Here is a 25,613-nt window from a genome sequence, read left to right as displayed (position 1 = left end):
CAAATCTGGATAATTAAGTTTTTGACAATTTTTGGTAAAAAAAAAAAATAATAATAATGATGTAACCCCTTATAAAAAATCCCAAAAACGCACATTAATGTATGTCTCCTAAATGTACCCGAAAATGAAGTGGATCGTTAGCTCACGTTGTTAGTCAGTCAAAACAGTTATTCTTTTAGCTGAGACCCTGAATAAGGAGTAGCAGCGACAAAAATATCACCGAAATATTTATGTTTTTGCCATTAGCTAAGAATCCAAATTTTGCACCAAATAATATCAGAATTTTGTACGAAACAACGCAACAAATAGTCCAAACGACGAGTGTCACGCCGCGTTGAGTTCGTAACCAAATTTCGAATCGATTGGCATTCAAAACTGGATAATTTAGTTTTTGACAATTTTTGGCCAAAAAAAACGTGATGTAACCCCTTATAAATAGTCCCAAAAATGCCCAATAATGTACGTCTCCTAAAATTACCCGAAAATGAAGAGGATCATTAGCTCAGTTTGTTAGCTAGTTAAAACAGATATTCTTTTAGCTGATACCCTCAATTGGGCGTAGCAGCAACCAAAATATCACCGAAATATTTATGTTTTGGCCATTAGCTAGGAATCCTATTTTGCACCAAATAATATCAGTATTTTGTCCGAATTAACGCAACAAATACTCCACACAGGAGTGTCACGCCGCGTTGGGTTCGTAACAAAATTACGAATCGATTGGCATTCAAAACTGGATAATTTAGTTTTTGACAATTTTTGGCCAAAAAAAACGTGATGTAACCCCTTATAAATAATCCCAAAAATGCCCAATAATGTACGTCTCCTAAAATTACACGAAAATGAAGTGGGTCGTTAGCTCAGGTTGTTATCCAGTCAAAACAGATATTCTTTTAGCTGATACCCTCAATTGGGCGTAGCAGCTACAATAAAATCACCGAAATATTTATGTTTTAGCCATTAGCTAGGAATCCTATTTTCCACCAAATAATATCAGTATTTTGTCCGAAACAACGCAACAAATAGTCCACACAGGAGTGTCACGCCGCGTTGAGTTCGTAACAAAATTTCCAATCGAATGGCATTCAATACTGAATAATTGACAATTTTTAGCAAAAAAAATTAAAGTGACTTCACCCCTTAAAAAAATGAAAAAATTGTCAAAAAATGTATATCTTCTAAAATTACCCGAAAATAAAGAGGATCGTTAGCTGACGTTGTTAGCCAGTCAAAACAGTCGTTCTTTTAGCTGAGACCCTCAATTGGGCATAGCAGCGACAAAAAAATCAATGAATTATTTATGTTTCTGCCATTAGCTAAGAATCCTAATTTTGCACCAAATAATATCAGTATTTTTTCCAGAACAACGCAACAAATAGTCCAAACGAGGAGTGTCAAGCCGCGTTGAGTTCGTAACCTAATTTCGAATCGATTGGCATGCAAAACTGGATAATTTAGTTTTTGACAATTTTTGGCCAAAAAAAACGTGATGTAACCCCTTATAAATAATCCCAAAAATGCCCATCAATGCATGTCTCCTAAATGTACCCGAAAATTAAGTGGATCGTTAGCAGCGACAAAAAAATCACCCAAATATTTATGTTTTAGCCATTAGCTAAGAATCCTAATTTTCCACCAAATTATATCAGTATTTTGTCCTAAACAACGCAACAAATAGTCCACACGAGGAGTGTCACTCCTCGTTGAGTTCGTAACCAAATTTCGAATCGATTGGCATTCAAAACTGGATAATTTAGTTTTTGACAATTTTTGGCCAAAAAAAACGTGATGTAACCCCTTATAAATAATCCCAAAAATGCCCATTAATGTATGTCTCCTAAATGTACCCGAAAATGAAGTGGATCGTTAGCAGCGACAAAAAGATCAATGAAATATTTATGTTTTTGCCATTAGCTAAGAATCCTAATTTTCCGCCAAATTAGATCAGTATTTTGTCCCAAACAACGCAACAAATAGTCCAAACGAGGAGTGTCAAGCCGAGTTGAGTTCGTAACAAAATTTCGAATCGATTGGCATTCAAAACTGGATAATTAAGTTTTTACAATTTTTGGTAAAAAAAAAATAATAATAATGATGTAACCCCTTATAAAAAATCCCAAAAATGCACATTAATGTATGTCTCCTAAATGTACCCGAAAATGAAGTGGATCGTTAGCTCACGTTGTTAGTCAGTCAAAACAGTCGTTCTTTTAGCTGAGACCCTCAATTGGGCATAGCAGCGACAAAAAAATCAATGAATTATTTATGTTTCTGCCATTAGCTAAGAATCCTAATTTTGCACCAAATAATATCAGTATTTTGTACTAAACAACGCAACAAATAGTCCACACGAGGAGTGTCACTCCTCGTTGAGTTCGTAACCAAATTTTGAATCGATTGGCATTCAAAACTGGATAATTTAGTTTTTGACAATTTTTGGCCAAAAAAAACGTGATGTAACCCCTTATAAATAATCCCAAAAATGCCCATTAATGTATGTCTCCTAAATGTACCCGAAAATGAAGTGGATCGTTAGCAGCGACAAAAAAATCACCGAAATATTTATGTTTTAGCCATTAGCTAAGAATCCTAATTTTGCACCAAATTATATCTGTATTTTGTCCGAAACAAAGCGACAAAAAGATCAATGAAATATTTATGTTTTTGCCATTAGCTAAGAATCCTAATTTTCCACCAAATTATATCTGTATTTTGTCCGAAACAACGGAACAAATAGTCCAAACGAGGAGTGTCACGCCGCGTTGAGTTCGTAACAAAATTTCCAATCGATTCGCATTCAAAACTGAATAATTTAGATTTTGACAATTTATACAAAAAAAATTAACGTGATGTAACCCCTTAAAAAAATGAAAATATTGTCCAAAAATGTATGTCTCCTAAAATTACCCGAAAATGAAGAGGATCGTTAGCTCAGGTTGTTAGCTAGTTAAAACAGATGTTCTTTTAGCTGATACCCTCAATTTGGCGTAGCAGCGAAAAAATATCACCGAAATATTTATGTTTTAGCCATTAGCTAAAAATCCTAATTTTGAAACAAATAATCAGTATTTTGTTTGAAACAACGCAACAAATAGTCCAACCGAGGAGTGTCACGCCGCGTTGAATTCCTAACCAAAATTCGAATCCATTGCCCTCCAAAACTGAAAATTTAGTTTTTGACAATTTTTGTAAAAAAAAAAGTGATATAACCACTTATAAAAATTCCAAAAATGCCCAATAATGTATGACTCCTAAATGTACCCGTAAATGAAGTGGATCGTTAGCTCAGCTTGTTAGCCAGTTGAAACAGATATTCTTTTAGCTGAGACCCTTAATAAAGCGTAGCAGCGACAAAAAATCAATGAAATGCTTATGTTTTAACCATTAGCTAGGAATCCTAATTTTCTACCAAATTATATCAGTATTTTGTCCGAAACAACGTAACAAATAGTAAATAGAGGAGTGTCACGCCGCGTTGAGTTCGTAACAAAATTCGAATCGATCGGCATTTAAAACTGAATAATTTAGATTTTGAAAAAATGTATGTCTTCTAAAATTACCCGAAAATGAAGAGGATCGTTAGCTCAGGTTGCTAGCTAGTTGAAACAGATATTCTTTTAGCTGATACCCTCAATTGAGCGTAGCAGCAACCAAAAAAATGAGGAGTGTCAAGCCGCGTTGAGTTCGTAACAAAATTTCGAATCGATTGGCATTCAAAGCTGGATAATTTAGTTTTTGACAATTTTTGGTAAAAAAAAAAATAATGGTGTAGACCCTTACAAAAAATCCCAAACATGCCCATTAATGTATGACTCCCAAATGTACCCGTAAATGAAGTGGATCGTTAGCTCAGCTTGTTAGCCAGTTGAAACAGATATTATTTTAGCTGAGACCGTCAATTGGGCGTAGCAGCGACAAAAAAATCACCGAAATATTTATGTTTTAGCTATTAGCTAAGAATCCTAATTTTGAAACAAATAATATCAGTATTTTGTCCGAAACAACGCAACAAATACTCCAAACGACGAGTGTCACGCCGCGTTGAGTTCGTAACCAAATTTCCAATCGATTCGCATTCAAAACTGAATAATTTAGATTTTGACAATTTTTAGCAAAAAAAATTAACGTGTTGTCACCCCTTAAAAAAATGAAAAAATTGTCCAAAAATGTATGTCTCCTAAAATTACCCGAAAATGAAGAGGATCGTTAGCTCAGGTTGTTAGCTAGTTAAAACAGATGTTCTTTTAGCTGATACCCTCAATTGGGCGTAGCAGCGACAAAATATCACCGAAATATTTAGTTTTTAGCCATTAGCTAAATATCCTAATTTTGAAACAAATAATCAGTATTTTGTCCGAAACAACGCATCAAATAGTCCAACCGAGGAGTGTCACGCCGCGTTGAATTCCTAACCAAAATTCGAATCGATTGCCCTCCAAAACTGAATAATTTAGTTTTTGACAATTTTTGTTAAAAAAAAAAATGAAGTAACCACTTATAAAAATTCCAAAAATGCCCATTAATGTATGAATCCTAAATGTACCCGTAAATGAAGTGGATCGTTAGCTCAGCTTGTTAGCCAGTTGAAACAGATATTCTTTTAGCTGAGACCCTTAATAAAGCGTAGCAGCGACAAAAAATCAATGAAATGCTTATGTTTTAACCATTAGCTAGGAATCCTAATTTTCTACCAAATTATATCAGTATTTTGTCCGAAACAACGTAACAAATAGTAAATAGAGGAGTGTCACGCCGCGTTGAGTTCGTAACAAAATTCGAATCGATCGGCATTTAAAACTGAATAATTTAGATTTTGAAAAAATGTATGTCTTCTAAAATTACCCGAAAATGAAGAGGATCGTTAGCTCAGGTTGCTAGCTAGTTGAAACAGATATTCTTTTAGCTGATACCCTCAATTGAGCGTAGCAGCAACCAAAAAAATGAGGAGTGTCAAGCCGCGTTGAGTTCGTAACAAAATTTCGAATCGATTGGCATTCAAAGCTGGATAATTTAGTTTTTGACAATTTTTGGTAAAAAAAAAAATAATGGTGTAGACCCTTACAAAAAATCCCAAACATGCCCATTAATGTATGACTCCCAAATGTACCCGTAAATGAAGTGGATCGTTAGCTCAGCTTGTTAGCCAGTTGAAACAGATATTATTTTAGCTGAGACCGTCAATTGGGCGTAGCAGCGACAAAAAAATCACCGAAATATTTATGTTTTAGCTATTAGCTAAGAATCCTAATTTTGAAACAAATAATATCAGTATTTTGTCCGAAACAACGCAACAAATACTCCAAACGACGAGTGTCACGCCGCGTTGAGTTCGTAACCAAATTTCCAATCGATTCGCATTCAAAACTGAATAATTTAGATTTTGACAATTTTTAGCAAAAAAAATTAACGTGTTGTCACCCCTTAAAAAAATGAAAAAATTGTCCAAAAATGTATGTCTCCTAAAATTACCCGAAAATGAAGAGGATCGTTAGCTCAGGTTGTTAGCTAGTTAAAACAGATGTTCTTTTAGCTGATACCCTCAATTGGGCGTAGCAGCGACAAAATATCACCGAAATATTTAGTTTTTAGCCATTAGCTAAATATCCTAATTTTGAAACAAATAATCAGTATTTTGTCCGAAACAACGCATCAAATAGTCCAACCGAGGAGTGTCACGCCGCGTTGAATTCCTAACCAAAATTCGAATCGATTGCCCTCCAAAACTGAATAATTTAGTTTTTGACAATTTTTGTTAAAAAAAAAAATGAAGTAACCACTTATAAAAATTCCAAAAATGCCCATTAATGTATGAATCCTAAATGTACCCGTAAATGAAGTGGATCGTTAGCTCAGCTTGTTAGCCAGTTGAAACAGATATTCTTTTAGCTGAGACCCTCAATTGAGCGTAGCAGAGACAAAAAAATCACCGAAATATTTATGTTTTAGCCATTAGCTAGGAATCCTAATTTTCCACCAAATTATATCAGTATTTTGTCCGAAACAACGCAACAAATAGTAAATAGAGGAGTGTCACGCCGCGTTGAGTTCGTAACAAAATTCGAATCGATTGGCATTCAAAACTGGATAACTTAGTTTTTGACAAATTTTGGCAAACAAAAAAAGTGATGTAACCCCTTATAAAAAATCCCAAAAATGCCCATTAATGTATGTCTCCTAAATGTACCCGAAATTGAAGTGGATAGTTAGCTCACATTGTTGGCCAGTCAAAACAGTCATTCCTTTAGCTGAGACCCTGAATAAGGCGTAGCAGGGACAAAAAAATCTCCGAAATATTTATGTTTTAGCTATTAGCTAAGAATCCTAATTTTCCACCACATTATATCTGTATTTTGTCCGAAACAACGGAACAAATAGTCCAAACGAGGAGTGTCACGCCGCGTTGAGTTCGTAACAAAATTCGAATCGATTGGCATTCAAAACTGGATAACTTAGTTTTTGACAAATTTTGGCAAACAAAAAAAGTGATGTAACCCCTTATAAAAAATCCGAAAAATGCCCATTAATGTATGTCTCCTAAAATTACCCGAAAATGAAGAGGATCGTTAGCTCAGGTTGTTAGCTAGTTAAAACAGATGTTCTTTTAGCTGATACCCTCAATTGGGCGTAGCAGCGACAAAATATCACCGAAATATTTAGTTTTTAGCCATTAGCTAAATATCCTAATTTTGAAACAAATAATCAGTATTTTGTCCGAAACAACGCATCAAATAGTCCAACCGAGGAGTGTCACGCCGCGTTGAATTCCTAACCAAAATTCGAATCGATTGCCCTCCAAAACTGAATAATTTAGTTTTTGACAATTTTTGTTAAAAAAAAAAATGAAGTAACCACTTATAAAAATTCCAAAAATGCCCATTAATGTATGAATCCTAAATGTACCCGTAAATGAAGTGGATCGTTAGCTCAGCTTGTTAGCCAGTTGAAACAGATATTCTTTTAGCTGAGACCCTCAATTGAGCGTAGCAGAGACAAAAAAATCACCGAAATATTTATGTTTTAGCCATTAGCTAGGAATCCTAATTTTCCACCAAATTATATCAGTATTTTGTCCGAAACAACGCAACAAATAGTAAATAGAGGAGTGTCACGCCGCGTTGAGTTCGTAACAAAATTCGAATCGATTGGCATTCAAAACTGGATAACTTAGTTTTTGACAAATTTTGGCAAACAAAAAAAGTGATGTAACCCCTTATAAAAAATCCCAAAAATGCCCATTAATGTATGTCTCCTAAATGTACCCGAAATTGAAGTGGATAGTTAGCTCACATTGTTGGCCAGTCAAAACAGTCATTCCTTTAGCTGAGACCCTGAATAAGGCGTAGCAGGGACAAAAAAATCTCCGAAATATTTATGTTTTAGCTATTAGCTAAGAATCCTAATTTTCCACCACATTATATCTGTATTTTGTCCGAAACAACGGAACAAATAGTCCAAACGAGGAGTGTCACGCCGCGTTGAGTTCGTAACAAAATTCGAATCGATTGGCATTCAAAACTGGATAACTTAGTTTTTGACAAATTTTGGCAAACAAAAAAAGTGATGTAACCCCTTATAAAAAATCCGAAAAATGCCCATTAATGTATGTCTCCTAAAATTACCCGAAAATGAAGAGGATCGTTAGCTAAGGTTGTTAGCTAGTTAAAACAGATGTTCTTTTAGCTGATACCCTCAATTGGGCGTAGCAGCGACAAAATATCACCGAAATATTTAGTTTTTAGCCATTAGCTAAGAATCCTAATTTTGAAACAAATAATCAGTATTTTGTCCGAAACAACGCAACAAATAGTCCAACCGAGGAAATTCACGCCGCGTTGAATTCCTGACCATAATTCGAATCGATTGCCCTCCAAAACTGAATAATTTAGTTTTTGACAATTTTTGTCAAAAAAAAAAATCCGAAAAATGCACATTAATGTATGTCTCCTAAATGTACCCGAAAATGAAGTGGATCGTTAGCTCAGCTTGTTAGCTAGTTAAAACAGATATTATTTTAGCTGATACCCTCAATTGGGCGTAGCAGCGAAAAAAAAAATCACCGAAATATTTATATTTTTGCCATTAGTTAAGAATCCTATTTTTGCACCGCGTTGGGTTCGTTAAAAGTTTCGAATCGATTGGCATTTAAACCTAAAATGTTTGTTATTGTTAAAAAAAAGTCACGTTTAAGCCCATGAAAAAAAATGAAAAATATGCTCGTCTTAAATTTACCTGAAAGTGATATGTATCGTCAGCTTCGGTTGTAAGTTAGTCAAGGCATCCCATCTTTGAGCCAAGACACTATTTAAGTTAATTACGACGAAAAAAGTTGAGAAAAAGTATTGTTTTTAACAAAGGGCCCTAACAAATAAAAACAAAAAACACTATTGTTTTACACTTGTTATCTGTCAATGAAAATATGTTTTTGTTTTAAACCCGCTGCGAAAGACCCAGCATGAGAATTGTTTTTAATTATAAATAGGAATCAGCAATATCTGTAGCTTAACTTGATAGTTGGTTATTTTAGGCCATAGGGTGGCAGATAGACAGCTGGATACGAATTTGGTAAGAAATTATTTATTTGTACGTGAAACCAGGTTGGTTTGGTGGGGGCTATAATAACACACAAGCACAAATATATATATATATAAGTATATAGCGACACTCTTTTATATTGTCAACACTAAAAAAAAAACATAAGAACTCTTTCATTTGAAAAAAAATTGCTGTATTCATTTTCCTATCCTTTTTGTGATTGGGTTTTGTAAATAAGTATAAGTATTTGTTGGCCGGTGTGACCGGCCAAATGTATATGGATGTTTGTGTACTTATATGTATTTATAAAAGAATGACAAGATTGCCTGTTTTATTTGAATTTTACAGGTACACTTCTCTTCTTTTTGGGTCACTTAGTTTTTAAACTATTGATTGTACGTTTGTTTCATTTGTTTGTGTGTTGATTTGTAGTTTTAAACTGTTTTTTTTTTCACTTAAATATAAATGCATTTTTATTTGTTGTACACTCACCGGAGTTAATTTTAGTCCTTTTGTGTGTTTGTGTTGAAATCCTTTTCGTTGAGCTGGAAATAAATACATATACATATATAAGAAATTAGATGTAATTACAATAAGTTGTACATGTTACGTGTTGTATGTAAAAACAAAACTGGCCAACTTACCTTTTAGTAAAAATTATTCGTCCGCTACGTTCGTCTTTATCAAGCAGTCAGCTTCTAATGAGCTCTGCTGAAGCAGAGTTCAGTCAATAAGAAAATTAGAGAGCGAAAAAAAGATGGCCGCGTCGCCCTTACGGAATGCTTCCAATGCACTGTGCCAAAAATAACAAGAATGAGTTTTGTACATATAAATATTTTTTGCATATATATATATAATTTATTAATTAATTAATAATGAAATACAAATAGTACAAAATAATATATAAATAAGTACTTAGAAATAAGAAAGATGAAAACAATGAGAAGTAAATGGTAATAAGTAATAAATAATATTGTATTGTACATGACAATGTATTAATTATTAATTTGTAAAAAAAAAGAGGATTATTAGTTAATGCATGGTATTTAAGCAGTATTTCTCCGATTTAGATTATTACGTTTTTATTTTCTTTAAATTAATCATTCCCTTTTTTTTGCCAAGTGAGCGAACCGTTCGCTTTTGCTGATACAGAGAGGCGAGAGAGAGAGAGAGAGAGAGAGAGAGAGAGAGGAAGGAGTGAGCATTTTTAATTCAGAGAGTGGAGTGAAAACAGAAAGGGGAAAAATACATTACACTTTCGTTCAATACTCCGCATTAATATATATGTACAATGTACATATGTAAAGCAGCTGAACAACGCTCCGCAAAAAGATGAGAGAAGAAAGAATATGGGGGAAAATACGTTACATTTTCATTGAATACTGCGTACATAAGCAGCTAAATAACGGACCGCAAAAAGAATAGACAAGAACAAGAAATGTAATGGTAGTGATGCGCGCTAGGTCTAATTTGGTGGTTGTTTTTTGGTCTTTGCTTACGTTTCGTTGCTGGTGTTGTTTGTCAGAGTATAAAATGCCAAAAACCTATCCAAACGACCCGTTATTGATGTTGTATGTACATATGTATTGTGCCGAATATTTATGTGACATTATAATGATAAAAACGTACATACATACATGTATAACTGTATGGGCTAAATGGGCTAAATGGCGTTTGCATTTGTTAATGGGTTTATAGGTATTTTTTTTGGTTTTTATCGCTAGATTTAAATTTGGCCTACTTATCACTTATTAAATACATTTTGTGCCCTTGCATACATACATATATTTAATTTTTTTGTGTTTACTTCTTTTTGTTTAGTTTGCGGCAACATAGTTACACCAATTCTATTTTAAAGAAAAAATGTCAGTCATATAATCTCCTAAAGGGAGCAGTGCCTAATGTAAAGCAGAGGGACAAATAAGGAAACATTTGTTAAAGATTAGTAGTACTCGAGAACAAGACAATATTTAAACACATTATTTTAACTTACAAATTGTACCAAAATGTTTAGGTCTCCTAATTGAACCGGAAAATTATGTCGGTCGTTGGCTAATGTTGTTAGCTAGTCAAAACAGACATTATTTTAACTGCATAACTTAATAAGTACAAGAACGACATAAAAAAAACCAAAAAATTTCTGTTTTTGCCTTTAGTTATGATTTCTAATTTTGTTTTAGCTAAGAATCCTAATTTTCCACCAAATAATATCTGTATTTTGTCCGAAACAACGGAACAAATAGTCCAAACGACGAGTGCCACGCCGCGTTGAGTTCGTAACAAAATTTCAAATCGATTGGCATTCAAAACTGAATAATTTAGAATTTGAAAATTTTTAGCAAAAAAAATTAACGTGATGTCACCCCTTAAAAAAATAAACAAATTGTCCAAAAATGTATGTCTCCTAAAATTACCCCAAAAAGGAAGAGGATCGTTAGCTCAGGTTGTTAGCTAGTTAAAACAGATATTCTTTTAGCTGATACCCTCAATTGGGCGTAACAGCGACAAAATATCACCGAAATATTTAGTTTTTAGCCATTAGCTAAGAATCCTAATTTTGAAACAAATAATCAGTATTTTGTCCGAAACAACGCAACAAATAGTCCAACCGAGGAAATTCACGCCGCGTTGAATTCCTGACCATAATTCGAATCGATTGCCCTCCAAAACTGAATAATTTAGTTTTTGACAATTTTTGTCAAAAAAAAAAAATAATGATGTAACCCCTTATAAAAAATCCGAAAAATGCCCATTAATGTATGTCTCCTAAATGTACCCGAAAATGAAGTGGATCGTTAGCTCAGCTTGTTAGCTAGTTAAAACAGATATTATTTTAGCTGATACCCTCAATTGGGCGTAGCAGCGAAAAAAAAAATCACCGAAATATTTATATTTTTGCCATTAGTTAAGAATCCTATTTTTGCACCGCGTTGGGTTCGTTAAAAGTTTCGAATCGATTGGCATTTAAACCTAAAATGTTTGTTATTGTTAAAAAAAAGTCACGTTTAAGCCCATGAAAAAAAATGAAAAATATGCTCGTCTTAAATTTACCTGAAAGTGATATGTATCGTCAGCTTCGGTTGTAAGTTAGTCAAGGCATCCCATCTTTGAGCCAAGACACTATTTAAGTTAATTACGACGAAAAAAGTTGAGAAAAAGTATTGTTTTTAACAAAGGGCCCTAACAAATAAAAACAAAAAACACTATTGTTTTACACTTGTTATCTGTCAATGAAAATATGTTTTTGTTTTAAACCCGCTGCGAAAGACCCAGCATGAGAATTGTTTTTAATTATAAATAGGAATCAGCAATATCTGTAGCTTAACTTGATAGTTGGTTATTTTAGGCCATAGGGTGGCAGATAGACAGCTGGATACGAATTTGGTAAGAAATTATTTATTTGTACGTGAAACCAGGTTGGTTTGGTGGGGGCTATAATAACACACAAGCACAAATATATATATATATATAAGTATATAGCGACACTCTTTTATATTGTCAACACTAAAAAAAAAACATAAGAACTCTTTCATTTGAAAAAAAATTGCTGTATTCATTTTCCTATCCTTTTTGTGATTGGGTTTTGTAAATAAGTATAAGTATTTGTTGGCCGGTGTGACCGGCCAAATGTATATGGATGTTTGTGTACTTATATGTATTTATAAAAGAATGACAAGATTGCCTGTTTTATTTGAATTTTACAGGTACACTTCTCTTCTTTTTGGGTCACTTAGTTTTTAAACTATTGATTGTACGTTTGTTTCATTTGTTTGTGTGTTGATTTGTAGTTTTAAACTGTTTTTTTTTTTCACTTAAATATAAATGCATTTTTATTTGTTGTACACTCACCGGAGTTAATTTTAGTCCTTTTGTGTGTTTGTGTTGAAATCCTTTTCGTTGAGCTGGAAATAAATACATATACATATATAAGAAATTAGATGTAATTACAATAAGTTGTACATGTTACGTGTTGTATGTAAAAACAAAACTGGCCAACTTACCTTTTAGTAAAAATTATTCGTCCGCTACGTTCGTCTTTATCAAGCAGTCAGCTTCTAATGAGCTCTGCTGAAGCAGAGTTCAGTCAATAAGAAAATTAGAGAGCGAAAAAAAGATGGCCGCGTCGCCCTTACGGAATGCTTCCAATGCACTGTGCCAAAAATAACAAGAATGAGTTTTGTACATATAAATATTTTTTGCATATATATATATAATTTATTAATTAATTAATAATGAAATACAAATAGTACAAAATAATATATAAATAAGTACTTAGAAATAAGAAAGATGAAAACAATGAGAAGTAAATGGTAATAAGTAATAAATAATATTGTATTGTACAATGTATTAATTATTAATTTGTAAAAAAAAAGAGGATTATTAGTTAATGCATGGTATTTAAGCAGTATTTCTCCGATTTAGATTATTACGTTTTTATTTTCTTTAAATTAATCATTCCCTTTTTTTTGCCAAGTGAGCGAACCGTTCGCTTTTGCTGATACAGAGAGGCGAGAGAGAGAGAGAGAGAGAGAGAGAGAGAGAGAGAGAGAGAGAGGAAGGAGTGAGCATTTTTAATTCAGAGAGTGGAGTGAAAACAGAAAGGGGAAAAATACATTACACTTTCGTTCAATACTCCGCATTAATATATATGTACAATGTACATATGTAAAGCAGCTGAACAACGCTCCGCAAAAAGATGAGAGAAGAATATGGGGGAAAATACGTTACATTTTCATTGAATACTGCGTACATAAGCAGCTAAATAACGGACCGCAAAAAGAATAGACAAGAACAAGAAATGTAATGGTAGTGATGCGCGCTAGGTCTAATTTGGTGGTTGTTTTTTGGTCTTTGCTTACGTTTCGTTGCTGGTGTTGTTTGTCAGAGTATAAAATGCCAAAAACCTATCCAAACGACCCGTTATTGATGTTGTATGTACATATGTATTGTGCCGAATATTTATGTGACATTATAATGATAAAAACGTACATACATACATGTATAACTGTATGGGCTAAATGGGCTAAATGGCGTTTGCATTTGTTAATGGGTTTATAGGTATTTTTTTTGGTTTTTATCGCTAGATTTAAATTTGGCCTACTTATCACTTATTAAATACATTTTGTGCCCTTGCATACATACATATATTTAATTTTTTTGTGTTTACTTCTTTTTGTTTAGTTTGCGGCAACATAGTTACACCAATTCTATTTTAAAGAAAAAATGTCAGTCATATAATCTCCTAAAGGGAGCAGTGCCTAATGTAAAGCAGAGGGACAAATAAGGAAACATTTGTTAAAGATTAGTAGTACTCGAGAACAAGACAATATTTAAACACATTATTTTAACTTACAAATTGTACCAAAATGTTTAGGTCTCCTAATTGAACCGGAAAATTATGTCGGTCGTTGGCTAATGTTGTTAGCTAGTCAAAACAGACATTATTTTAACTGCATAACTTAATAAGTACAAGAACGACATAAAAAAAACCAAAAAATTTCTGTTTTTGCCTTTAGTTATGATTTCTAATTTTGTTTTAGCTAAGAATCCTAATTTTTCACCAAATAATATCTGTATTTTGTCCGAAACAACGGAACAAATAGTCCAAACGACGAGTGCCACGCCGCGTTGAGTTCGTAACAAAATTTCAAATCGATTGGCATTCAAAACTGAATAATTTAGAATTTGAAAATTTTTAGCAAAAAAAATTAACGTGATGTCACCCCTTAAAAAAATAAACTAATTGTCCAAAAATGTATGTCTCCTAAAATTACCCCAAAAAGGAAGAGGATCGTTAGCTCAGGTTGTTAGCTAGTTAAAACAGATATTCTTTTAGCTGATACCCTCAATTGGGCGTAACAGCGACAAAATATCACCGAAATATTTAGTTTTTAGCCATTAGCTAAGAATCCTAATTTTGAAACAAATAATCAGTATTTTGTCCGAAACAACGCAACAAATAGTCCAACCGAGGAAATTCACGCCGCGTTGAATTCCTGACCATAATTCGAATCGATTGCCCTCCAAAACTGAATAATTTAGTTTTTGACAATTTTTGTCAAAAAAAAAAAAAATAATGATGTAACCCCTATTAAAAAATCCCAAAAATGCCCATTGATGTATGACTCCTTAATGTACCCGTAAATGAAGTGGATCGTTAGCTCAGCTTGTTAGCCAGTTGAAACAGATATTCTTTTAGCTGAGACCGTCAATTGGGCGTAGCAGCGACAAAAAAATCACCGAAATATTTATGTTTTAGCTATTAGCTAAGAATCCTAATTTTGAAACAAATAATATCAGTATTTTGTCCGAAACAATGCAACAAATACTCCAAACGACGAGTGTCACGCCGCGTTGAGTTCGTAACAAGATTTCGAATCGATCGGCATTTAAAACTGAATAACTTAGATTTTTAGCAAAAAAAAATTAAAGTGATGTCACCCCTTAAAAAAATAAACAAATTGTCAAAAAATGTGTGTCTCCTAAAATTACCCGAAAATGAAGAGGATCGTTAGCTAAGGTTGTTAGCTAGTTAAAACAGATATTCTTTTCGCTGATACCCTCAATTTGGCGTAGCAGCGAAAAAATATCACCGAAATATTTATGTTTTAGCCATTGGCTAAGAATCCTAATTTTGAAACAAATAATCAGTATTTTGTCCGAAACAGCGCAACAAATAGTCCAACCGAGGAGTGTCACGCCGCGTTGAATTCCTAACCAAAATTCGAATCGATTGCCCTCCAAAACTGAATAATTTAGTTTTTGACAATTTTTGTTAAAAAAAAAAATGAAGTAACCACTTATAAAAATTCCAAAAATGCCCATTAATGTATGAATCCTAAATGTACCCGTAAATGAAGTGGATCGTTAGCTCAGCTTGTTAGCCAGTTGAAACAGATATTCTTTTAGCTGAGACCCTCAATTGAGCGTAGCAGAGACAAAAAAATCACCGAAATATTTATGTTTTAGCCATTAGCTAGGAATCCTAATTTTCCACCAAATTATATCAGTATTTTGTCCGAAACAACGCAACAAATAGTAAATAGAGGAGTGTCACGCCGCGTTGAGTTCGTAACAAAATTCGAATCGATTGGCATTCAAAACTGGATAACTTAGTTTTTGACAAATTTTGGCAAACAAAAAAAGTGATGTAACCCCTTATAAAAAATCCCAAAAATGCCCATTAATGTATGTCTCCTAAATGTACCCGAAATTGAAGTGGATAGTTAGCTCACATTGTTGGCCAGTCAAAACAGTCATTCCTTTAGCTGAGACCCTGAATAAGGCGTAGCAGGGACAAAAAAATCTCCGAAATATTTATGTTTTAGCTATTAGCTAAGAATCCTAATTTTCCACCACATTATATCTGTATTTTGTCCGAAACAACGGAACAAATAGTCCAAACGATGAGTGTCACGCCGCGTTGAGTTCGTAACAAAATTCGAATCGATTGGCATTCAAAACTGGATAACTTAGTTTTTGACAAATTTTGGCAAACAAAAAAAGTGATGTAACCCCTTATAAAAAATCCGAAAAATGCCCATTAATGTATGTCTCCTAAAATTACCCGAAAATGAAGAGGATCGTTAGCTAAGGTTGTTAGCTAGTTAAAACAGATGTTCTTTTAGCTGATACCCTCAATTGGGCGTAGCAGCGACAAAATATCACCGAAATATTTAGTTTTTAGCCATTAGCTAAGAATCCTAATTTTGAAACAAATAATCAGTATTTTGTCCGAAACAACGCAACAAATAGTCCAACCGAGGAAATTCACGCCGCGTTGAATTCCTGACCATAATTCGAATCGATTGCCCTCCAAAACTGAATAATTTAGTTTTTGACAATTTTTGTCAAAAAAAAAAAATCCGAAAAATGCACATTAATGTATGTCTCCTAAATGTACCCGAAAATGAAGTGGATCGTTAGCTCAGCTTGTTAGCTAGTTAAAACAGATATTATTTTAGCTGATACCCTCAATTGGGCGTAGCAGCGAAAAAAAAAATCACCGAAATATTTATATTTTTGCCATTAGTTAAGAATCCTATTTTTGCACCGCGTTGGGTTCGTTAAAAGTTTCGAATCGATTGGCATTTAAACCTAAAATGTTTGTTATTGTTAAAAAAAAGTCACGTTTAAGCCCATGAAAAAAAATGAAAAATATGCTCGTCTTAAATTTACCTGAAAGTGATATGTATCGTCAGCTTCGGTTGTAAGTTAGTCAAGGCATCCCATCTTTGAGCCAAGACACTATTTAAGTTAATTACGACGAAAAAAGTTGAGAAAAAGTATTGTTTTTAACAAAGGGCCCTAACAAATAAAAACAAAAAACACTATTGTTTTACACTTGTTATCTGTCAATGAAAATATGTTTTTGTTTTAAACCCGCTGCGAAAGACCCAGCATGAGAATTGTTTTTAATTATAAATAGGAATCAGCAATATCTGTAGCTTAACTTGATAGTTGGTTATTTTAGGCCATAGGGTGGCAGATAGACAGCTGGATACGAATTTGGTAAGAAATTATTTATTTGTACGTGAAACCAGGTTGGTTTGGTGGGGGCTATAATAACACACAAGCACAAATATATATATATATAAGTATATAGCGACACTCTTTTATATTGTCAACACTAAAAAAAAAACATAAGAACTCTTTCATTTGAAAAAAAATTGCTGTATTCATTTTCCTATCCTTTTTGTGATTGGGTTTTGTAAATAAGTATAAGTATTTGTTGGCCGGTGTGACCGGCCAAATGTATATGGATGTTTGTGTACTTATATGTATTTATAAAAGAATGACAAGATTGCCTGTTTTATTTGAATTTTACAGGTACACTTCTCTTCTTTTTGGGTCACTTAGTTTTTAGACTATTGATTGTACGTTTGTTTCATTTGTTTGTGTGTTGATTTGTAGTTTTAAACTGTTTGTTTTTTTTTCACTTAAATATAAATGCATTTTTATTTGTTGTACACTCACCGGAGTTAATTTTAGTCCTTTTGTGTGTTTGTGTTGTAATCCTTTTCGTTGAGCTGGAAATAAATACATATACATATATAAGAAATTAGATGTAATTACAATAAGTTGTACATGTTACGTGTTGTATGTAAAAACAAAACTGGCCAACTTACCTTTTAGTAAAAATTATTCGTCCGCTACGTTCGTCTTTATCAAGCAGTCAGCTTCTAATGAGCTCTGCTGAAGCAGAGTTCGGTCAATAAGAAAATTAGAGAGCGAAAAAAAGATGGCCGCGTCGCCCTTACGGAATGCTTCCAATGCACTGTGCCAAAAATAACAAGAATGAGTTTTGTACATATAAATATTTTTTGCATATATATATATAATTTATTAATTAATTAATAATGAAATACAAATAGTACAAAATAATATATAAATAAGTACTTAGAAATAAGAAAGATGAAAACAATGAGAAGTAAATGGTAATAAGTAATAAATAATATTGTATTGTACATGACAATGTATTAATTATTAATTTGTAAAAAAAAGAGGATTATTAGTTAATGCATGGTATTTAAGCAGTATTTCTCCGATTTAGATTATTACGTTTTTATTTTCTTTAAATTAATCATTCCCTTTTTTTTTGCCAAGTGAGCGAACCGTTCGCTTTTGCTGATACAGAGAGGCGAGAGAGAGAGAGAGAGAGAGAGAGAGAGAGAGAGAGAGAGAGAGAGAGAGAGAGAGAGAGAGAGAGAGAGAGAGAGAGAGAGAGAGAGGGAGAGAGAGAGAGAGAGAGAGGAAGGAGTGAGCATTTTCAATTCAGAGAGTGGAGTGAAAACAGAGAGGGGAAAAATACATTACACTTTCGTTCAATACTCCGCATTAATATATATGTACAATGTACATATGTAAAGCAGCTGAACAACGCTCCGCAAAAAGATGAGAGAAGAAAGAATATGGGGGAAAATACGTTACATTTTCATTGAATACTGCGTACATAAGCAGCTAAATCACGGACCGCAAAAAGAATAGACAAGAAACAAGAAATGTAATGGTAGTGATGCGCGCTAGGTCTAATTTGGTGGTTGTTTTTTGGTCTTTGCTTACGTTTCGTTGCTGGTGTTGTTTGTCAGAGTATAAAATGCCAAAAACCTATCCAAACGACCCGTTATTGATGTTGTATGTACATATGTATTGTGCCGAATATTTATGTGACATTATAATGATAAAAACGTACATACATACATGTATAACTGTATGGGCTAAATGGGCTAAATGGCGTTTGCATTTGTTAATGGGTTTATAGGTATTTTTTTTGGTTTTTATCGCTAGATTTAAATTTGGCCTACTTATCACTTATTAAATACATTTTGTGCCCTTGCATACATTCATATATTTAATTTTTTTGTGTTTACTTCTTTTTGTTTAGTTTGCGGCAACATAGTTACACCAATTCTATTTTAAAGAAAAAATGTCAGTCATATAATCTCCTAAAGGGAGCAGTGCCTAATGTAAAGCAGAGGGACAAATAAGGAAACATTTGTTAAAGATTAGTAGTACTCGAGAACAAGACAATATTTAAACACATTATTTTAACTTACAAATTGTACCAAAATGTTTAGGTCTCCTAATTGAACCGGAAAATTATGTCGGTCGTTGGCTAATGTTGTTAGCTAGTCAAAACAGACATTATTTTAACTGCATAACTTAATAAGTACAAGAACGACATAAAAAAAACCAAAAAATTTCTGTTTTTGCCTTTAGTTATGATTTCTAATTTTGTTTTAGCTAAGAATCCTAATTTTCCACCAAATAATATCTGTATTTTGTCCGAAACAACGGAACAAATAGTCCAAACGACGAGTGCCACGCCGCGTTGAGTTCGTAACAAAATTTCAAATCGATTGGCATTCAAAACTGAATAATTTAGAATTTGAAAATTTTTAGCAAAAAAAATTAACGTGATGTCACCCCTTAAAAAAATAAACAAATTGTCCAAAAATGTATGTCTCCTAAAATTACCCCAAAAAGGAAGAGGATCGTTAGCTCAGGTTGTTAGCTAGTTAAAACAGATATTCTTTTAGCTGATACCCTCAATTGGGCGTAACAGCGACAAAATATCACCGAAATATTTAGTTTTTAGCCATTAGCTAAGAATCCTAATTTTGAAACAAATAATCAGTATTTTGTCCGAAACAACGCAACAAATAGTCCAACCGAGGAAATTCACGCCGCGTTGAATTCCTGACCATAATTCGAATCGATTGCCCTCCAAAACTGAATAATTTAGTTTTTGACAATTTTTGTCAAAAAAAAAAAAAAATAATGATGTAACCCCTATTAAAAAATCCCAAAAATGCCCATTGATGTATGACTCCTTAATGTACCCGTAAATGAAGTGGATCGTTAGCTCAGCTTGTTAGCCAGTTGAAACAGATATTCTTTTAGCTGAGACCGTCAATTGGGCGTAGCAGCGACAAAAAAATCACCGAAATATTTATGTTTTAGCTATTAGCTAAGAATCCTAATTTTGAAACAAATAATATCAGTATTTTGTCCGAAACAATGCAACAAATACTCCAAACGACGAGTGTCACGCCGCGTTGAGTTCGTAACAAGATTTCGAATCGATCGGCATTTAAAACTGAATAACTTAGATTTTTAGCAAAAAAAAATTAAAGTGATGTCACCCCTTAAAAAAATAAACAAATTGTCAAAAAATGTGTGTCTCCTAAAATTACCCGAAAATGAAGAGGATCGTTAGCTAAGGTTGTTAGCTAGTTAAAACAGATATTCTTTTAGCTGATACCCTCAATTGGGCGTAGCAGCGAAAAAAAAAATCACCGAAATATTTATATTTTTGCCATTAGTTAAGAATCCTATTTTGGCACCGCGTTGGGTTCGTTAAAAGTTTCGAATCGCTTGGCATTTAATCCTAAAAACTTTTGTTAATGCTCAAAAAAGTCACGTTTAAGCCTATGAGAAAAATGAAAAATATGCACGTCTTAAATTTACCTGAAAGTGATATGGATCGTCACCTTCGGTTGTAAGTTGGTCAAGGCATCCCATCTTTGAGCCAAGACACTATTTAAATTAATTACGGCGAAAAAAGTTGAGAAACAGTATTGTTTTTAACAAAGGGCCCTAACAAATAAAAACAACAAACACTATTGTTTTACACTTGTTATCTGTCAATGAAAATATTTTTTTGTTTTAAACCCGCTGCGAAAGACCCAGCATGAGAATTGTTTTTAATTATAAATAGGAATCAGCAATATCTGTAGCTTAACTTGATAGTTGGTTATTTTAGGCCATAGGGTGGCAGATAGACAGCTGGATACGAATTTGGTAAGAAATTATTTATTTGTACGTGAAACCAGGTTGGTTTGGTGGGGGCTATAATAACACACAAGCACAAATATATATATATATAAGTGTATATAGCGACACTCTTTTATATTGTCAACACTAAAAAAAAAACATAAGAACTCTTTCATTTGAAAAAAAATTGCTGTATTCATTTTCCTATCCTTTTTGTGATTGGGTTTTGTAAATAAGTATAAGTATTTGTTGGCCGGTGTGACCGGCCAAATGTATATGGATGTTTGTGTACTTATATGTATTTATAAAAGAATGACAAGATTGCCTGTTTTATTTGAATTTTACAGGTACACTTCTCTTCTTTTTGGGTCACTTAGTTTTTAAACTATTGATTGTACGTTTGTTTCATTTGTTTGTGTGTTGATTTGTAGTTTTAAACTGTTTTTTTTTTCACTTAAATATAAATGCATTTTTATTTGTTGTACACTCACCGGAGTTAATTTTAGTCCTTTTGTGTGTTTGTGTTGTAATCCTTTTCGTTGAGCTGGAAATAAATACATATACATATATAAGAAATTAGATGTAATTACAATAAGTTGTACATGTTACGTGTTGTATGTAAAAACAAAACTGGCCAACTTACCTTTTAGTAAAAATTATTCGTCCGCTACGTTCGTCTTCATCAAGCAGTCAGCTTCTAATGAGCTCTGCTGAAGCAGAGTTCGGTCAATAAGAAAATTAGAGAGCGAAAAAAAGATGGCCGCGTCGCCCTTACGGAATGCTTCCAATGCACTGTGCCAAAAATAACAAAAATGAATTTTGTAGATATAAACATTTTTTGCATATATATATATAATTTATTAATTTATTAATAATGAAATACGAATAGTACAAAATAATATATATATAAATAAGTAATTAGAAATAAGAAAGTTGAAAACAATGAGAAGTAAATAGGTAATAAGTAATAAATAATATTGTACATGACAATTTATTAATTATTAATTTGTAATAAAAGGAGGATTATTAGTAAATGCATGGTATTTAAGCAGTATTTCTTCGATTTAGATTATTACGTTTTTATCTTCTTTAAATTAAACATTCCCTTTTTTTCGCCAAGTGAGCGAACCGTTCGCTTTTGCTGATACAGAGAGGTGAGAGAGAGAGAGAGAGAGAGAGAGAGGAAGGAGTGAGCATTTTTAATTCAGAGAGTGGAGTGAAAACAGAGAGAGGGAAAAAATACGTTACACTTTCGTTAAGTACTCCGCATTAATATATATGTACAATGTACATATGTAAAGCAGCTGAACAACGCCCCGCATAAAGATGAGAGAAGACAGAAATTGGGGAAAATACGTTACACTTTCGTTGAATACTGTGTACATATAAAAGGCAGCTGAGTAACGGACCGCAAAAAGAATAGACAAGAAAAAGAAAAGTAATGGTAGTGATGCGCGAAAAAGCACAGGTAACTTGTAGGAATGGCGCCAAAAATGGTTGCGGATAATTTGTCTGCTGCCCTGCTTTGAATGTGTACATATTGATATGTATACATGCATACATTTTTGATTCTCTGGCCACGCCTTCGTGGTGTGTGTGTGTGTGTGTGTCTTTGCACGCTAGGTCTAATTTGGTGGTTGTTTTTTAGTCTTTGCTTTCGTTACGTTGCTGGTGTTGTTTGTCAGAGTATAAAATGCCGAAAATCTATCCAAACGACCCGTTATTGATGTTGTATGTACATATGTATTGTACCGAATATTTATGTGATATTATAATGATAGGAACGTACATACATTCATGTGTAACTATATGGGTTAAATTGCGTTTTCATTTGTTAATGGGTTAATCAGTATTTTTTTGGTTTTTATCGCTGGATTTTAATTTGGCCTAGCCATCAATCATCGTCACCTCTCCCCTTGCACACGCTCTGTTTATGACTGATTAAATACATTTAGTGTGCCCACATACATATATTTAATTTTTTGTGTTTACTTGTTTTTGTTTAGTTTGCGGCAACACCGTTACACCAATGGTATTTCAAAGAAAAATCATATAATTGGACCGGAACATTTTTAGCTAGTCAAAACAAATATTCTTTTAACTGAGTACCTCAATTAGGACTAATAACGACAAAAAACCGACAAATTCCTGTTTTTTCCTTTAGTCATGAATTTTAGTTTTCAGTATTTTTTCCGAAGCAACGCAAGAAATGATCCAAATATAGAGTGTTATACTGCGTTGAGTTTAACATAAAATTTCCAATTAATTGGCATTCAAAACTGAAAACTTTACAAAAAACATGATCAAATGCCTGAACAAATTTGACAAAAATTTAAGTTTCCTAAACGTATCCGAAAATGAAGTGGATCGTTAGCTTAGGTTGTTAGCCAGTCAAAACAGTTATTCTTGAAGCTGAGACCCTCAGTTAGGCGTAGTAGCGACAAAATAATCACCGAAATGTTTATGTTATTGCCATTAGCTAAGAATCCTAGTTTTCCATCAAATAGTATCAGTATTTTGTCTGAATCAACGCAACAAATAGTCCACACGAGGAGTGTCACGCCGCGTTGAGTTCGTAACAAAATTTCGAATCGATTGACATTCAAAACTAAAATATGCAGTTTTTCAAAATTTTTGGCAAAACAAAAAAAACATGATGTAACCTTTGAATTTTACAGGTACCCTTTACTTTTTTTTTGGGTAACTTAAGTTTTGTATTGTTTTTTATTGCAAACTTTTGGCTAGTGTGCCTGTGAGGCCGGTGCGTATGTATGTACTTATTTATTAAAACACTTATTGTTTGTCCGTTTGTTTCATTTGTTTGTGTGTTGATTTGTAGTTTTAAACTGTTTTTGTTTTTTTTTCACTTAAATATAAATGCATTATTAATTTGTTGGCCACTCACTTGAGTTAATTTTAATCCTTGTGTGTGTTTGTGCTGTAATCCTTTCGTGTTTCGTTGAGCTGGAAATAAATACATAAACATATATGAGAAGTTAGATATAGTTACAACGAGTTGTACATGTTACATGTTTTACGTAAAAACAAAATTGGCCAACTTACCCTTTAGTATAAATTACTTGTCCGCTACGTCCGTCTTCATCAAGCAGTCCGCTTCTAATGAGCTCTGCTCAAGCATAGTTCGGTCAATAAGAGAATTAAAGAGCGAAAAAAATTATGGCCGCGACACCCTTACGGAATGTTTCCAATACACTGTGCCAAAAATAACTAGAATGAGTCTTGTACATATATGTATTTGAACATATAGTAAAGAGTGAATACAAATTTTTTAAAATTAATTTATTAATAATGAAATACGAATAGTACAAAATAATATATAAATATGTAATTAGAAATATCTAATTTAAAAGTAATGATAAGTAAATAAATAAGTAATAAGTAGTAAATAAGTTTTAAATAATGTTATAATGTACATGAACATTTATTAATTATTAATTTGGAATAAAAAGAATTTAAGCAGTCTTTCTTCGATTTAGATTATTACGTTTTTATTTTCTTTAAATTAAACATTTCCTTTTTTCGCCAAGTGAGCGAGCCGTTCGCTTCGTCTGATACAGAGAGGTGAGAGAAAGAGAGAGGGAGGAGTGAGAAATTTCAAGTCAGAGAGTGGTGTAAACACAGAGAGGGGAAAAATACGTTACACTTTCGTTGAATACTCCGCATTAATATGTATGTACAATGTTCATTGTACATATGTGAAGCAGCTAAACAACGCCCCGCAAAAAGATGAGTTAAGAGATGACAAAAATAAGAAAAGTAATGGTACGGGTGCAAAAATGGTTGCGGTCAATTTGTTGGATGTGTACATATGTTTGACATGCATGCAAATGTCAATTTGATTCTCTGGACATGTCTTGCACGCTAGGTCCAGTTTGGTGGTGGGTTTTGCTTTGATTACATCTTGTTGCTGATGGCGGTTGTCAGAGTGTAAAATGCCGGCAATCACAGGCCGAAAACCTATCCAAACGATCCGTTAATTTTGTATGTACATATGTATGTAAGTAATAGGAATGTATGTATTTATGTACATTGTAAACGCATAAATTGGACGGAATTGTATTTGCACTTGTTGCTAATAATTAGTTATTGGTTTGTCTTTTTGTGAGGGTTTTTAATTGCATTTGTACGTGCATACAGATATGTATATTTTTGCAACACCAAGAAGCAAGAACATAGCTTGTATATATGTACGTATGTATTTGCTCACTCCTCTCTCGCTCTCTCTCTCTCTCTTTCTCTCACACTCCCCTCTCTGTATCAACCGAAGCGAACTGCTGGCTCACTTGGAGGAAAAAGTGAATGTTTAATTTAAAATTCAAATAATATGAATTTACTAATTGTTTTCTTTATATTCGAAATTAATAATTAATTCATTTTCTTGTATAATACAATCTTATATATTACTTTTTACTAATTTGTATATTATTTATTACTTTTAACATATTTATTTACTATAAATAACTTATTACATTTTTATTTCATAATTCTTATATATTTATTATTTTGTACTGTTCATACTTCATTGTTAATTATGTATTCACTTTTTACTAAGTGTATAAATACATATATCCAAAGGCATAATCAATGAAGTGTACAAAACTCATTCTAGTTATTTTTGGCACAGTGCATTGGAAGCATTCCGTAAGGGCTTCGCGGCCATCATTTCTTTCGCTCTCAATTCTCTTATTGACCGAACTCTGCTTGAGCATAGCTCATTAGAAGCCGACTGCTTGATGAAGACGGACGAAGCGGACAAATAATTTATGCCAAACGGTAAGTTGGTC

At 33.0% G+C, this 25,613-nt stretch overlaps 1 long non-coding RNA gene across 1 annotated transcript; it reads right to left on the bottom strand.

Annotated features, from left to right (window-relative positions):
- Positions 1 to 12,544: 12,544 nt before the first annotated feature.
- On the bottom strand, positions 12,545 to 23,981 carry LOC118876950 (uncharacterized). Its single transcript, XR_011603693.1, has 5 exons — positions 23,872 to 23,981; positions 23,714 to 23,772; positions 21,300 to 21,600; positions 17,509 to 17,809; positions 12,545 to 12,682 (listed from the first exon to the last, which is right to left on the bottom strand). It is a non-coding gene; the product is annotated as an uncharacterized lncRNA (long non-coding RNA).
- Between the last annotated feature and the right edge of the window lie 1,632 nt (positions 23,982 to 25,613).

This window comes from Drosophila suzukii, chromosome 2R (assembly GCF_043229965.1).
Source record: "Drosophila suzukii chromosome 2R, CBGP_Dsuzu_IsoJpt1.0, whole genome shotgun sequence".
Taxonomy (NCBI): domain Eukaryota; kingdom Metazoa; phylum Arthropoda; class Insecta; order Diptera; family Drosophilidae; genus Drosophila; species Drosophila suzukii.
The sequence above is the reverse complement of the archived record's forward strand: the minus strand, read 5'-3'. Positions and strand labels throughout refer to the sequence as shown.